At 38.9% G+C, this 13539-nt stretch overlaps 1 pseudogene across 1 annotated transcript in view; it reads left to right on the top strand.

Annotated features, from left to right (window-relative positions):
- LOC309972333 (centrosomal protein of 78 kDa-like) overlaps positions 1–13539 on the top strand; it is a 72969-nt pseudogene that overhangs the window by 12270 nt on the left and 47160 nt on the right. Inside the window, exons 7-9 of the transcript in view lie at positions 1457–1640; positions 2831–2876; positions 4302–4432. The product of the transcript in view is annotated as a centrosomal protein of 78 kDa-like (transcript). The remainder of the gene's footprint in view (positions 1–1456; positions 1641–2830; positions 2877–4301; positions 4433–13539) is intronic.

Here is a 13539-nt window from a genome sequence, read left to right as displayed (position 1 = left end):
GGGCTTTTTTTTTCTATTTGCCTCAGTTATTTGGAGACATAGAGGTAAGCCAATCAGTATCTGGGTATATACCTAGATCCTGGTGAGTACAGGGTGAAATAATGGTGTGAATTGTGTCACATTTATATTGTCATTATGTATGCCTAAAAACAGATGGGAACTTTTATTAGAAATTTTTTTTATCTCCTAACAAGAAAAGTGTAATTTAAAAAACTTTTAATACAAATGTATTTGCATTCGTTTCTGAAAGTAAAGGAAGCTAACACATACAAACCACATGCATACAAACATTTTTTTGACCGTAATTAAGTTAAAAAACACAATAAAATAGCACAAAATGAACTGAGCTCCTATATATTTTTAAGAGGCATATAAATCACACAGGATCATGTGGTGATTATCAATAAGCTACACTCTATGAAATATTTGTCCTATATTACCACATACACTCCATTTTACCCTGCATCCTAATGTTGCTAAACTATAGTAGAAAGCAACAGCATAGCACAGGGAGATCAGCTCGGTGCTTTGCGATGACCTAGAGGGGTGGGATAGGGAGGGTGGGAGGGAGGCTCAAGAGGGAGGGGATATGTGGACATGTGTATGCATATGGCTGATTTGCTTTGTTGTGTAACAGAAACTAACACAGAATTGTGAAGCAATTATACTCCAATAAAGATCTATTAAAATAAATAAATAACACAAAATATAGTAGCTTTGAAGGATAAATATAACCATTTTAACCTATGCTGTTTGTCTTCAGTAAATTCAAATTAAATATTTAAATGTGAATTTTAATATGTGGCTTGTTCTAAATAAAATATTAACATGTAGGTCTAGTTTTTGCAACCAAATATTTCATATAAAGATACTTGCCTCTTTACTACTGAAATATAGGATGAGTCTCCACATTTCACTCTTTTATCCAGTGGGTTTCATTTGTTTTTTTGTGTGATTTCTGTATGAAATCAAAGGAGCAGTGAAGGTTGACAGGCTTATAGGAGAGTAACATTGACTCACCTACCACCCAGCAACTTGCAGCCTTATAACTTTTATTGTTTTTACATAGAAAAATTCATCTTAAATTGAAATTTTGGTCTAATTCTGAAGATTCTGTTTGGCAGAAGTCATGGGTGTATCTGTGTTTCTGTGTCCTTGAGATTCAGAAATGCCAAAGGTGTTCTAAGATTCAGTAAACTTGAGTGTTTCTGCATAATACATAAAATGTATCATACTTCGGGATTATTTTAAAAATTTATTTTTGCATTTCTGCACATCTCAATACTTTTGTTTTAGTTAAAATAACTTGTTACTGTAGAGAACTTACATTTTTTAAAAATGCTGGCTTATGTAAAACCTTTGTACAAAACGATCCTCTTTTTAATGGCCTTGGCATCATTGTCAAGTGCCTGTTTGATTCCTTTCAAAGTGTACACATGTGACAGTTGCTCTGTAGACCTTTGGTGCATCTTGATTCCTTCTTTTCATGCTTTGTCAAACATAGGCTTGGCCACAAAGCAACCTGTAAGTAATGGAAGGAAACACTCTGCTGGTAAAGAATGTTATGGTCCTGAACCTCTACCACCTGGTGTGTCTGGTTTCCGGCCGTGGCGTACTGCAGAACGTGCAAAAAGCAACAGGTAACGTGTTTGCATTCCCTGTCTTTTTCAATCATTCAGAGTCCTTTATTTTGGAACTTCTGTTATGTGAGCGGTCTCTGGTGCTTTCTATAGAGGAAAAAAGATAACTCACACATGGCTTCTGCCCAATGAGCCCTCTAAGGAAGAAAAACAAAAGGTAATTGGGAGTTTCAAGTTGTTTCTCAAGTGTCACAACAGAGCTAACCCCGTGGGAGTCTTGAGGAGACTAAAATTATCACCAATTGTGCATGTGAGAAAAGTTTCATTAAAGGCAGGTGTAGTTGCGTGAAGCCCTACAGCACAGAAGTAGGAATTTGGATATGTACAAATGGGCAAAAAGACATTTTAGACATGGGAAATAGTTTAATACAGAATGGATGAAAATTATGCATTAGACCTATTCTAAAACAACTGGCTTATTAACTCAGTAAATCAGATTTAGTGAGTCAAACTAGCTTTGCCTGATTTCTTATCCAGGGGATAGCTGTTCATAGTAATTTTTGTCACAGAACAGTAAATAAAATGGCTGAACTATAGCTTTAGGCTTGCTAAGTGAAATAGATTGCTCTAGATGATTTTCAAGTGACTGACTTGGTAGTATTCACGAAATTGGGGATTAACAATTGCTTAAGAAAACAAAGAGAATTGATTTTAAATAGTACTTGAAGTAGTTACTGTGTAAAATATCTGTTCAGTTGCTCATGTTAAATGGATGTTTGTAATCCCCATTGGACAACCGACTACTTTTTTGCAAATGGTAATGTGAATTGCTGTTGCATAAACTATAGTGTTGAATCCCCAGTCTTTGCACTTGAGTTTAGCAACTTTGTGGTTTCCTATCTTCTTCCTGAGACACTTAATCTCAGGTCCATCCTCCTCACACAGGGTGGTAAATTAGAGAATGATTAATATCACCATTTAAAGAAGTGAGACTGAAATCTCAAGCATCCTGAACATAGGAACTGAAGGGGCCTCTCAGCAGTTCAGAGAGTTATTACCGAGCCAGTCACCTGAATTCTGTTCAGTTTTCTCCATAGCAGAGCCCTCCAGGTCCTTGTTTTGAGCTTATTTATTTTTATACACAATTCTGTGTGGATACTGTACATAATACTAAATAGTTGTATTAACTGGGTTTAACTGGTGATGTATTTACATGAAGATCTAACTTCGTTTTGTTGATATCTTTTTAGGGGCTTTCCATTCATCAAAGCTCGTGATGTATGTAATCAGTTGCTGGTGTTTAGCTATCATATTTATGATATATAGGACTTGAATTGGGAAAGGTGGATGGTCATTCTCCTTGCTTTTTAAACTGACAGAGCCTTACAAGAAGCATTTCCCTCTCTGAAATAAATCCATGTAAAACATGTTTGGTCGCTCTCCCAATGCAACTGTGTAGTTTTGTGGATTTGGCACACAACTGGCAGCCTTGTGGTTATGCCTGTAAACAAGGAAGCCTGTTTTCCAGTCCGCAAATCAGCTGTTACCCAGTGAAACGAACTTGAGTGCCATTTCTGACCCCTCACATGGAGCTCTCATACTGAAGAATGTTCACATGTTTTCAAGAAACGTTGTTTGCGGGCTATATGTACAAATTCCTGATCTGAAAACCAATATAAAGCAACATCTCCCAAACCTCTGCTCTCTCACCAAGGCCACACACATTCCCTCGCTTATGGCCTCATGGCAAGCTAATACTGTCAGTATCAGATTCTCCTTCCCAGTGGTTCTGGGAGACTGCATAGTTGCTCTGTGAAAGGCACCACTGCTGAGGTTGAGAGAAGAGCATCTTAGGTGTCAGTCCTGCCCTTGCATGCCCAGAGAGAGAGGTGTGCACCTCGTTCTCCTGTTACGGTTTTCCTGTGCTGCAGGGTTTGCTGCTTGTTGTCAAAATGATGTCCTAGTGACTTGTCCTCTGCATGGTTATATAATCCCAGCACACTTCTTTATGATCTGTAGACTTTTATGGGGTTGTGGCCAGGTCAGGTTTTAAATGTTTGGAACTGTCCTATTGAACAACATTGCAGTGGCAGTGAATCTTGATGGGAGAATTGTATTACTGTTACCCTAGTTTTGGCTTAAGTGTGGTGAGAAGATGAAATTTTTGATGGGTTAGTTTTAGTTGTGTATGTGTATGTGATTTCTTTTTTAAAATTCTAATGTCTGTTATTCCCAGCTTAGATATGTTGACTTTCTGATTATTCATCGGTCCCTTTACTGATGTATTTTCCTCTGAAAAACTACATTTTCTTCCAGACTGTTTGTGTCTGATGGTGAAGAATAAATTTTTCATTTGCAGTATAAAGTTGATCTGAGAAAAAATGTTTACCTTGGCTCTTCACTTGGCTTCTGTGAAAGACACTTAATAAAATAATATGGGCAATTCCCATTACTAATCCTAACCATGTACAACAGAGGTCTGTACAGTAACATAGCAAAAATAAGTTCCTGTAATTTTACTTAGTCATTGCCTGTTTTAGACTAAGGAGCAGTGAGAGACATTTATAAATAATGATACCTCAGATCACTTTTGTTAAATGTCCTCTAATATTTGGATATTTGGATCTGACTTGTGTTATCTTTTTTTACAATCTTGTCTTCTTTCTTTGCACTTTAGTGTAACAACTCTGTGATTTCCTATCTTCTTCTTCAGACACTCAGGTCCATCAGAATTTCCTGTGACTGTGACAGTAGAGAGTCCTTCCTCCTCAGAAATCGAAGAGGTCAATGATTCCTCAGAAAGTGTTCAGGAAGAGCCAGAGAAAATCCGTTTGAAACAAGAAGCACTGCAGGTACAAAGTTATCACTTTAAAGCTATAGACAAGGTTATTTTTCAAATGGAAGCCTGATTGCAACACGGCACAGCTTGTGTGAGGGTTCTGTTTTCCCCTCCCATCTGCATTGTATCCCCTTGAATGGTTCCTTAAGCTTAGACCAAGGTGAATGGTGGACATTTGAACTCTAAGAAATAAAAATCAAAACATGTCGTTAGTAATATATTTTCCTTTCATTAGAACCTTAGTATATTAGATTTAGGGAGAACCTTAGTGATCATACGATAAAGAAATTGAGTTCTGAATGAATATAGTCAGCTGATTCAGTGTTCTTGTTTTACAGATGAGAAAATTGACAGGTCTAGCTGAACTCTGTTTTTATAAGAGGAAAATATGGCCTCATTTTAAATAAAAGTAAAAAAAAAGTTTTGATGTTGATATTCTCCTTTCCTAAAATAAAAAATATCAAGAAGCTACATTCTATTACCAACTAAACCTGACCTCTAATGTCATTCCATACTTTTGTTTGTATGGACAGAAAAGAAAAATTGATTTTCATAAGAAATTTTTGTACCTCAAAAATAATATATTTCTTTTTTTTCAACTTTAATGCAGAGCTGAACATTTCTAGTAAATAAAGGAACACCATTTGGGGGGAACCTTGTGTTTGTGCTACAAAGTTCATGTTTAATTTTTAAAAATTATTTAATGTGATTTTCTTTTCATATGAAACATGAAACTTGACAGGTTTCAGAACTAATTATTCCATTATTGTAGGACTATGGGAATTACTCTTTGATTTTCAAAAGAGAAGGCTAGATTTTTTTTTTAATTAAAATTAATGATAATATAGAGAAATTTTAAGAAAAGAACTTAGAAAATTATGAAATGTTAGAGTAGGAGAAATCTATAGTTCGTGTAGGGTTACCCCCTTTCGTTTTATAAATGAGCACCTACAATTTGTAGCACGTAGTGGTTTATTAGTAAATGGCAGAGTACAACAAGGCCCTAGAGCATCTAACCTGCCTTCCTTGTCATTTTAGATGTGATGTATTCATTTCCTTCACGAATAGACCAGGAGATTGTATTTCTAAAAGCAATGATAGACACTGGGGAAGACCAAGAAGTTTAAACACTGGACCACAGAATAGCAGATTCAGAAGGCACTGAGAACCCTTTTAGCTCTTCTCTCCGTTTTCACAAGACACTACAATGATGGTATCAAAGGGTTTAAGTATATAAGCCCACGAGAATCAAGAGGTTTCAACATAGTTTTGAAAGACGGAAGACAAGTGGAAGAGTGTGAAACTGAAGCAGTAGAACAGAGGAAAAGCATCACCTAGAATATGCACAGCGACCACCTGCAACTGAGGAGGATTCTGACCCCACCTGCAGAAGTAGGCCCATGCTCAGATGCGCATGTAGGAGAGAGGGTGGAGTTAGTTAAAAGTGTGACTGAAATAGGGGAGCTCATTGAAGGGTTGTGTTTGGAGGAGTGGACTCCCAGCCCCGCCCTCACACTCCTGAAATGAGATGATTTCATTTTGAAACCAGTGAAACTGGCAAGAACTAGGGCAGCTAGTGTGAGTTTTTACACCCTAGAAAATTGTGTTTGGGGGAGATCCTATTACAGTTACTCCCCGCTTTTTCCTGCATAAGAAACCAATCAATCGTTGACTTCAGGGAGCTTTCTGCACTCATTCTTAAATAGAAAATAACTGTCATTTGCGTGATAGTTGAGTAAAGCTTCCAACGTGAGAGGGGGAAAAAGAGTGAAAACGTATCCTAGTAGGACAAGGGACAATTTAGGGAACAAAATAATTTAAGAAAAAACCCTAATTAGTATCCTGAGAGAGGTTTAAAAAGAGCTGTAAAAAAGCTATAAAATAAGATTAGGGTGTTAGTTAAAAAGAGAATGGTCAGAAAGCAAGAGAGGTCTCTTGGAAATGAAAATATGGTTGCTGAAATAAATTCAGTAGGAATTTAACAAATTTCTCAGTATATAAAAAAGAAAGACACAATGGAAAAAGTGATGATAGAAATATGTTAGAGAGGCTGCATCTGGGAGATCCAACATGTTACTATTAGAAACTCCAGACCCAGAAAAAAAATGGAAGGAAGCTGTCAAAGGGCAACAAAATTCCCCACAGCTGAAAGTAGACATCAGGCCTCAGATTGAAAACAGTTACGCAAGATGAGCAAGAATAGACTCATACCTAGGCACCCTTCATTGTGAAACTTTAAAATACTGAAAAAATAAAATAGAATAAAATACTGAGAGGATACATCCATTCCAGAGAGAAAAATACTGGCCACCTAAAAAAAAGAGTTAAAATCTGACCTTATCATACTTGTCATCAGCACCATGGATCCTGGAAGGCATTAGAAAGATACCTCCAAAGTTTTTCAGGCACATAATTTTCACCCTAGGGGTTTGTATCCAGCCAAACTATCAGTCATAAGTGGAGGCTGAAGAAGATATTTTGTACACAAAGAAATTTGAAAAATTGACCTCCTGTGCTACACCTTAAGCTATTTATAGAAATAATCCAGCAAAATGAGGCAATAAACCAAGAAGGAAGGTAATAGGGGATTCGGTGCAGATTGCAGCTAGTCTAGAGTGGAGAGGCTTCTATTGATTGTGTGATTGAGAGCTGAGAAACACCTTGAGGCATATTGTACTTACTTGGTATTAGGCACTGTTGGAAGGGAGGAGGGAGAGGAAGAAGAGAAGGAACTTGAACTCCAGAGGACAAAAGGCTATATGGACATAAACATGAAGCAAACTAAACTATCATTGATTTTTAACGTACTATTGGTGAGGAAGAGAAGAATCCACTTAAACTTGACACTATAGATGTCCCCCTTTTCAGTGACACACAGGGGTAATGACCACCTGTCTAATTTGTTGTCCAAACCAGAACTTGTCCAAACTCCTTATACTTCAATAGTGTAAGGAGGCGCTCTAATGCTGTAACATCAGGACAACAGGTATAAACTGGAACAGCCCAAGGCGGCTTGGGGTATGTGGTCACCCTGCACAAGGGCAGTGACACTGGCACAGTATGGAACAAGGTGTTATCTGTACACAGAGACACAGTACATCTGCAGTGGGCAATATTAATTTAATTGTAATAATGGCAATACTGTCTTGGTTTGCAGCTTTTATCGTCAACTTGCATGTAATCACTAATAACTAAAGTAAACTATACTTAGTATGTATTAGTATTAAGTTGGTATGTACTGAAATGTATTGTGTACTAGTATGTACTTAGTATATATTAGGCTCTAAGTGTTTTTGCATATATTAACTCATTTAATCCTCTGAATAGCCTTATGAGGTTGGTGCTAATATCATTCCCACTTTTTTTTTTTTTTTTTTTTTTTTGCGGTACACGGGCCTCTCACTGTTATGGCTTCTCCCGTTGCGGAGCACAGGCTCTGGATGCGCCGGCCCAGCGGCCATGGCTCACGGGCTCAGCTGCTCCGCGGCATGTGGGATCCTCCCAGACCGGGGCACGAACCCGTGTCCCCTGCATCGGCAGACGGACTCCGAACCACTGTGCCACCAGGGATGCCCCATTCCCACTTTTGAGAACAGGTAACTAAGACAGGGAAGGAACTTGCCCAGGCTGTACCTATTTTAAGGTTGGATTGAGGCTTTGAGTTGAGGCTCTCTGCCTGTTCTCTTAAACCTTACTCCTTACTGACTCTCGAATAACAGAAGACTTAACTGCACATAGAACAGAATATAAATTTCAACTTTGACAACGTAAAAGCTAGGTTTGGAAGGTAGACAGGAGGTAGAAAAAAGGGAAGATGGTATGAATGTCCTCATTTTACAAAGCGTGACATTGAGAGAGTTTATAGTTGATCAACAATGTAGGTTTTTAAGTATATCACTACAAGTCAAAGAGATCATGAGCAGTGGAATAACTCATGATGACATAACTTTACAGAGCAGTGTGGACATAGGAAAGAGTGTAAAGGAACTAAACCCTTACTTAGTAGTAAGTTAGAAAGTGAACAGATAATGCCTCCAATTTAGTGAGAAAATAGTCATGTAAGAGTATTACTTGGAAATGGAGAAGAATTCAAAATAACAATAGTTGGACCTCCCTGGTGGCGCAGTGGTTAAGAATCTGCCTGCCAAGGCAGGGGACACGGGTTCGAGCCCTGGTCCGGGAAGATCCCACATGCTGCGGAGCAGCGAAGCCCGTGCGCCACAACTACGGAGTCCACGCTCTAGAGCCTGCGAACCACAACTACTGAGCCCACGTGTCACAACTACTGAAGCCCGCGTGCCTAGATCCTGTGCTCCATAACAAGAGAAGCCACCGCAATGAAGAGTAGCCCCCGCTCGCCGCAACTAGAGAAAGACTGCACGCAGCAACGAAGACCCAACACAGCCAAAAATAAATAAATAGTAATAAAAAAATAAATAAAAAATAACTATTGATGTAAACCTCATGAAAAAGGAAATCCAAACAGCCAGTAAACACAGAAAAGTGTATGACTTCATTAAGTAATAAGAGAAAAGTGAGTCAAAACCAAGGAAACTACATGCCAATCAGATTGACAAATACATAAATAAAGTCTGGTAGTATCAGGTACTGTAGACCTGAAGTACTATGAGAATCTTCTACCCTGTTTATACTGGAGTATAAATCGACACAACTACTTTGGAAAGCATTTAGCACTCTCCATCAACTGAAGGTATATAAATAGCCTGTGAGCCAGCAGCCCTCACCCCCGCCCTGTGTAAATGCACCAGAATAACCGGTACAGCAGGATTCCTGTCCATGATTTGCATTAGCACAAACTGAAAACAAACCAAATGTCCATTAAGAGTCAAAAAATAAATTTTGTGTATTCGTACAGTGGGAAAACTATCCAGCAATAAAATTGAATGAACTAGAGCTCCAGGCAGCAATGTGGATGAATTTTTTAAACCAACGTTGAGAGAAAGAAATAAGATAGAAAAGACTTCATATACTATGATCCTCTACATAAAGTTAGATGTTGACAAAACTAAACTCTTTTGTTAGGGATGCATGCAGGTTAAGGAAATGATTGTCAAGAAGTGAGGATGGTGTTTAACCTGGAAGAGGGAAGGAGCTTGTGATGAGAAAAGGATATGGGGGGGGGGGGGGTTTGAGATGCTGACAAGTATCAATACTTTCAGATTCGAGTAGTGTTTATGTAAGTATTCTCTTTTTATTTGTCACATTGACAGTTTTGTTCTGTGCACTTCTCAGTACACATATCGTATTTTACAATTAAAAACCTGCGTAAAGAATCGGTCGCTTCTTGAGTGCTGGATGTGGGAGTGGGATGAGACCATTTCATTTTAAGCCCTTCACTACTGTTTGCATTCGCATGTTCATTCATTCAGCATTAATTGAACATATTCTGTGTACCAAGCACTCTTCTAATTTTATATGTGTTTTAACTCATGTAATCCTCACAAGAGCTCTGTGATATGGGAGCTTATCTCCATTTTATAGATGAGGAAGTTGAGGCCTAGAGTTATAGAACTTGTCCAAGGTTATATAGCTAATGGGTAGTGCCAGGCCCATTTGCCTCAGAGAATCTGAATTTTTACAATATAATCTAAAAGAGAAATTTAATTACTAATTATAAGCAAAAAAATTGCACATTAAAGAAGATGACATGTTTTCATCTATCCAGTTAGAGAAAAACACACTGTCTGTCTTTCACACACATACATCTTGTATTGGCAGGGATTTTCCTTATTAAGCAATTATTTATTGACCGTCTACGCTGTGCTAGGCACAGGTGCTGGGGGTAAACACTTAATAAAATACACCCCCTATCTTCAAATAACTTGCACTCTAAGTGAGGAAGTAAGCCAACAGTTATAGTAGAGGTTATATACCAAGTGATACATCGCTGATGGCAGTGTAAAATCTCAGAAATCTTTTGGAAAGAAGTTTGGAGACAGGTACCTCAGAGCCTTAAAAATGTTCATTTGCTTTGATCTCAAACTCATTTTTATGGATTTATTGTAAGAACGTTATTCTCAATATGGAAAAAAGCTTTCATGCATAAAAACGGTTATTGTCTGATAATATTGAAAAGTTGGTAAGAATTTAAATGTGTAAAATGGTTAACCAGTAAACCCACTCAGTGGAATATTTTGTAGCCCACAAAAAAAAATCACGGTTATGAATCCCCTGATTATATGAGAAATGATTGATTTCAATGTTAAATGGAGAAAAGTTGAACATAAAATTTGATATCCAATATGATGGAAGCTTTGTCCCAGAAAAATCACCCTAGCCAGTGTACAGAAGGGAGGAAGGAGAGCAGATGACAGGAAGGAAAATTATTCCAAAGCCTTATCATTAGTCTTACTTAAGTAATAGAATATCAAGCAATTTTACTTTCTAACTTTTTTGGTTCCATATTTCCATGTAAGGGACATGAATTATGAATACTTTGTAGGAGAAGGATACACTTTTTCACAAAAATTTAACACTTCTAACACAATTAGAAGATTGATTAAACCATCATATTAAAAGTAGAGGAAGTTTGCATTTTTTTTTCCTTTTTCCCCATTGAAAACTTGACTGGCTTTAGTAATGAAACATTAAAGAATTTGAAGTTCTTAGACTCTCAGTTTTTTAAACATGTTCTGAATATAAAAATATATGTTCATTGAGCAAATGTTTGTAAACAATGAACAGCTTCTTGAAGGAAATAGAAGCCACCTCTGCATGTACACACACCTAATCTGCTCTTTTGTCTTAAAAAAGTATCAAAAATATTTTGCCATGTCACTAAATACTCTTCTACATCAGAGAATTTGATTAAGCTTTTGCATCATCTCCCAGGAAAAACGCACAGATATATTATGAATGTAGAACTCCTGAAGCCCATTCATTAACTCTGGTTGAGACCTCTTGTCATTCTTTTCTTAGTGGCTTCATAGCGCATTCCTTCAGACGGTGAGCTGTTTTTCTTTAAACCAGTCCCAATTTGGAGGCTCTTAGCTTTCTTCTAGGGTTTGGTTATAAACAATCTTATGACATCATGCTGGTAGATAAATCTTTGCCCACATCTTTGATTTCCTTAGGGTAAACCCCTGATGTAGGATTATTGTTAGGTACCAAGAGTTACTCTTCAGAAAGTGATACCAGTTCCTCTCCCAATGATGGCATATAATAGAGTTCCTCATTCTTTAAGTGATTGTTCAAAGCAGTTAAAAGGTATAAATATACCGTACTGTTTTCATAAGTATAGGAATTCTGATTGTTTATTGCTGCATAAGAAACCACCCCGAAACAGTGGCCTAAAACAATGACAGTCATTTATTTTGTTCACGAACCTGGAGGTTGAGTAGGATATTGATTCTTTTACTACACTCTTACTGACTGAAAACAATACCTATTTGACTAGCTCACAGTTCTGCAGGTCAGAAGTCCAGGCACAGCATGACTGGGTTTCCTGCTCAGATCCACACGGGAACATGGGCGTTCCCTCCCGAGAGTGTTAAAGCACGTGAAATTTAAGTGTAAGATATTGAGCCCCAAACGTTGGATGTTCACCATAGTTTGTGTGGGTCACAGAGCTGAAATCAAGGTGTCAGTCAGGCTGTGTTAGCATCCAGAGGCTCTGGGAAAGAATGGCTCCAAGATTCTTCGGCTTGTTGGCATAATTCAGATTCTGCAGTTGCAGGACAGAGGTCCCCATTTCCTTGCTGGCTGTCATTCGGGGGACAGTCTCAGCTCCTAGAGGCCTCTCACTTGCCTTCCCTGCCACACCATTGGACTTCTTCAGAGCCAGCAATGGAGAGTCTCCCTCTTGTCCCTTTTGTACTTCAATTCAGGAAGAGTTCAGGTCCTTTTCATGGGGTGCCTGAGTAGGTCACATCCACCTAGAATAATCTCCCCATCTTAAAAAAACAACTGATTTTGAACCTTAATTCCGTCTGCAAAATCCCTTCACTGCAGCACCTAGATTTAGAGTTTGATTGGATAAGTGGAAGGTTTGTGTACTTCAGTAAGTAGGAGTCTTAGGGGCTCTGTTAAAATTCTGCCTATTGCAAGCAGTGTCCCCACTTCACGGACCGAAGTGTCTTATTTCCTGAAACTCCTAAGGGAGTTTATCAGTGTTCATTTTATTTCAGTGACCTTGGTGAATGGGAAGACTACCACCTCCGTGAGCAGGAATGGCACCCAGCTTCCTGAGTCCACAGTGTGGCTCTGCTACTTAGTGGTGTGACCTTGGCTGTGCTGCTCTACTTACTCTACTTCTCTGCCTCTGTTTCCCTCATCTGTAAAATAACATGGAGTTAGTGATTGTTCTTTCCTCGTACGGTTTGTTTTTTAAATAAATTTATTATTTATCTGTTTTTGGCTGCGCTGGGTGTTTGATACTGCTCTCGGACTTTCTCTACTTGCGTCGAGCGGGGGCTACTCTTCGTAGTGGTGTGCGGGCTTCTCATTGCGGTGGTTTCTCTTGTTGCAGAGCACGGGCTCTAGGCGCGCAGGCTTCAGTAGTTGTGGCACGCGGGCTCAGTAGTTTTGACTCGGGGGCTCTAGAGCGTAGGTTCAGTAGTCGTGGCGCACGAGCTTAGTTGCTCCGAGGCACGTGGGATCTCTCTGGACCAGGACTCGAACCCGTGTCCCCTGCACTGGCAGGCAGATTCTTAACCACTGCGCCATCAGGGAAGCCCCCTCTTAGGGTTTTGATGATTAGATTTAATGCCCAGGGAACTCCAGGAACAGTGCTTGACTGTAAATTGCTTTAAAAGTGATTACTTTTGGAGCTTCCCTGGTGGTGCAGTGGTTGAGAGTCCACCTGCCTGCCGATGCAGGGGACACGGGTTCATGCCCGATCCGGGGAAGATCCCACTTGCCGCGGAGTGGCTGGGCCCGTCAGCCATGGCTGCTGAGCCTGCGCGTCCGGAGCCTGTGCTCCGCAATGGGAGAGGCCACAACAGTGAGAGGCCCGTGTACCGCAATAAAAAAAATAAAATAAAATAAAGTGGTTACTTTAAAAAAAAATGCTTTTGAATCTGCAATTATGCAATTCAGGTGTGTTAAGCATGTTCATTAATAGGAGTTCCTACTATAAAGAGACCCACAAATAAAAATAGA

This window comes from Leucopleurus acutus (assembly GCF_964270905.1).
Source record: "Leucopleurus acutus genome assembly, chromosome: 15".
NCBI classification, from domain to species: Eukaryota; Metazoa; Chordata; class Mammalia; order Artiodactyla; family Delphinidae; genus Leucopleurus; species Leucopleurus acutus.
The sequence above is the reverse complement of the archived record's forward strand: the minus strand, read 5'-3'. Positions and strand labels throughout refer to the sequence as shown.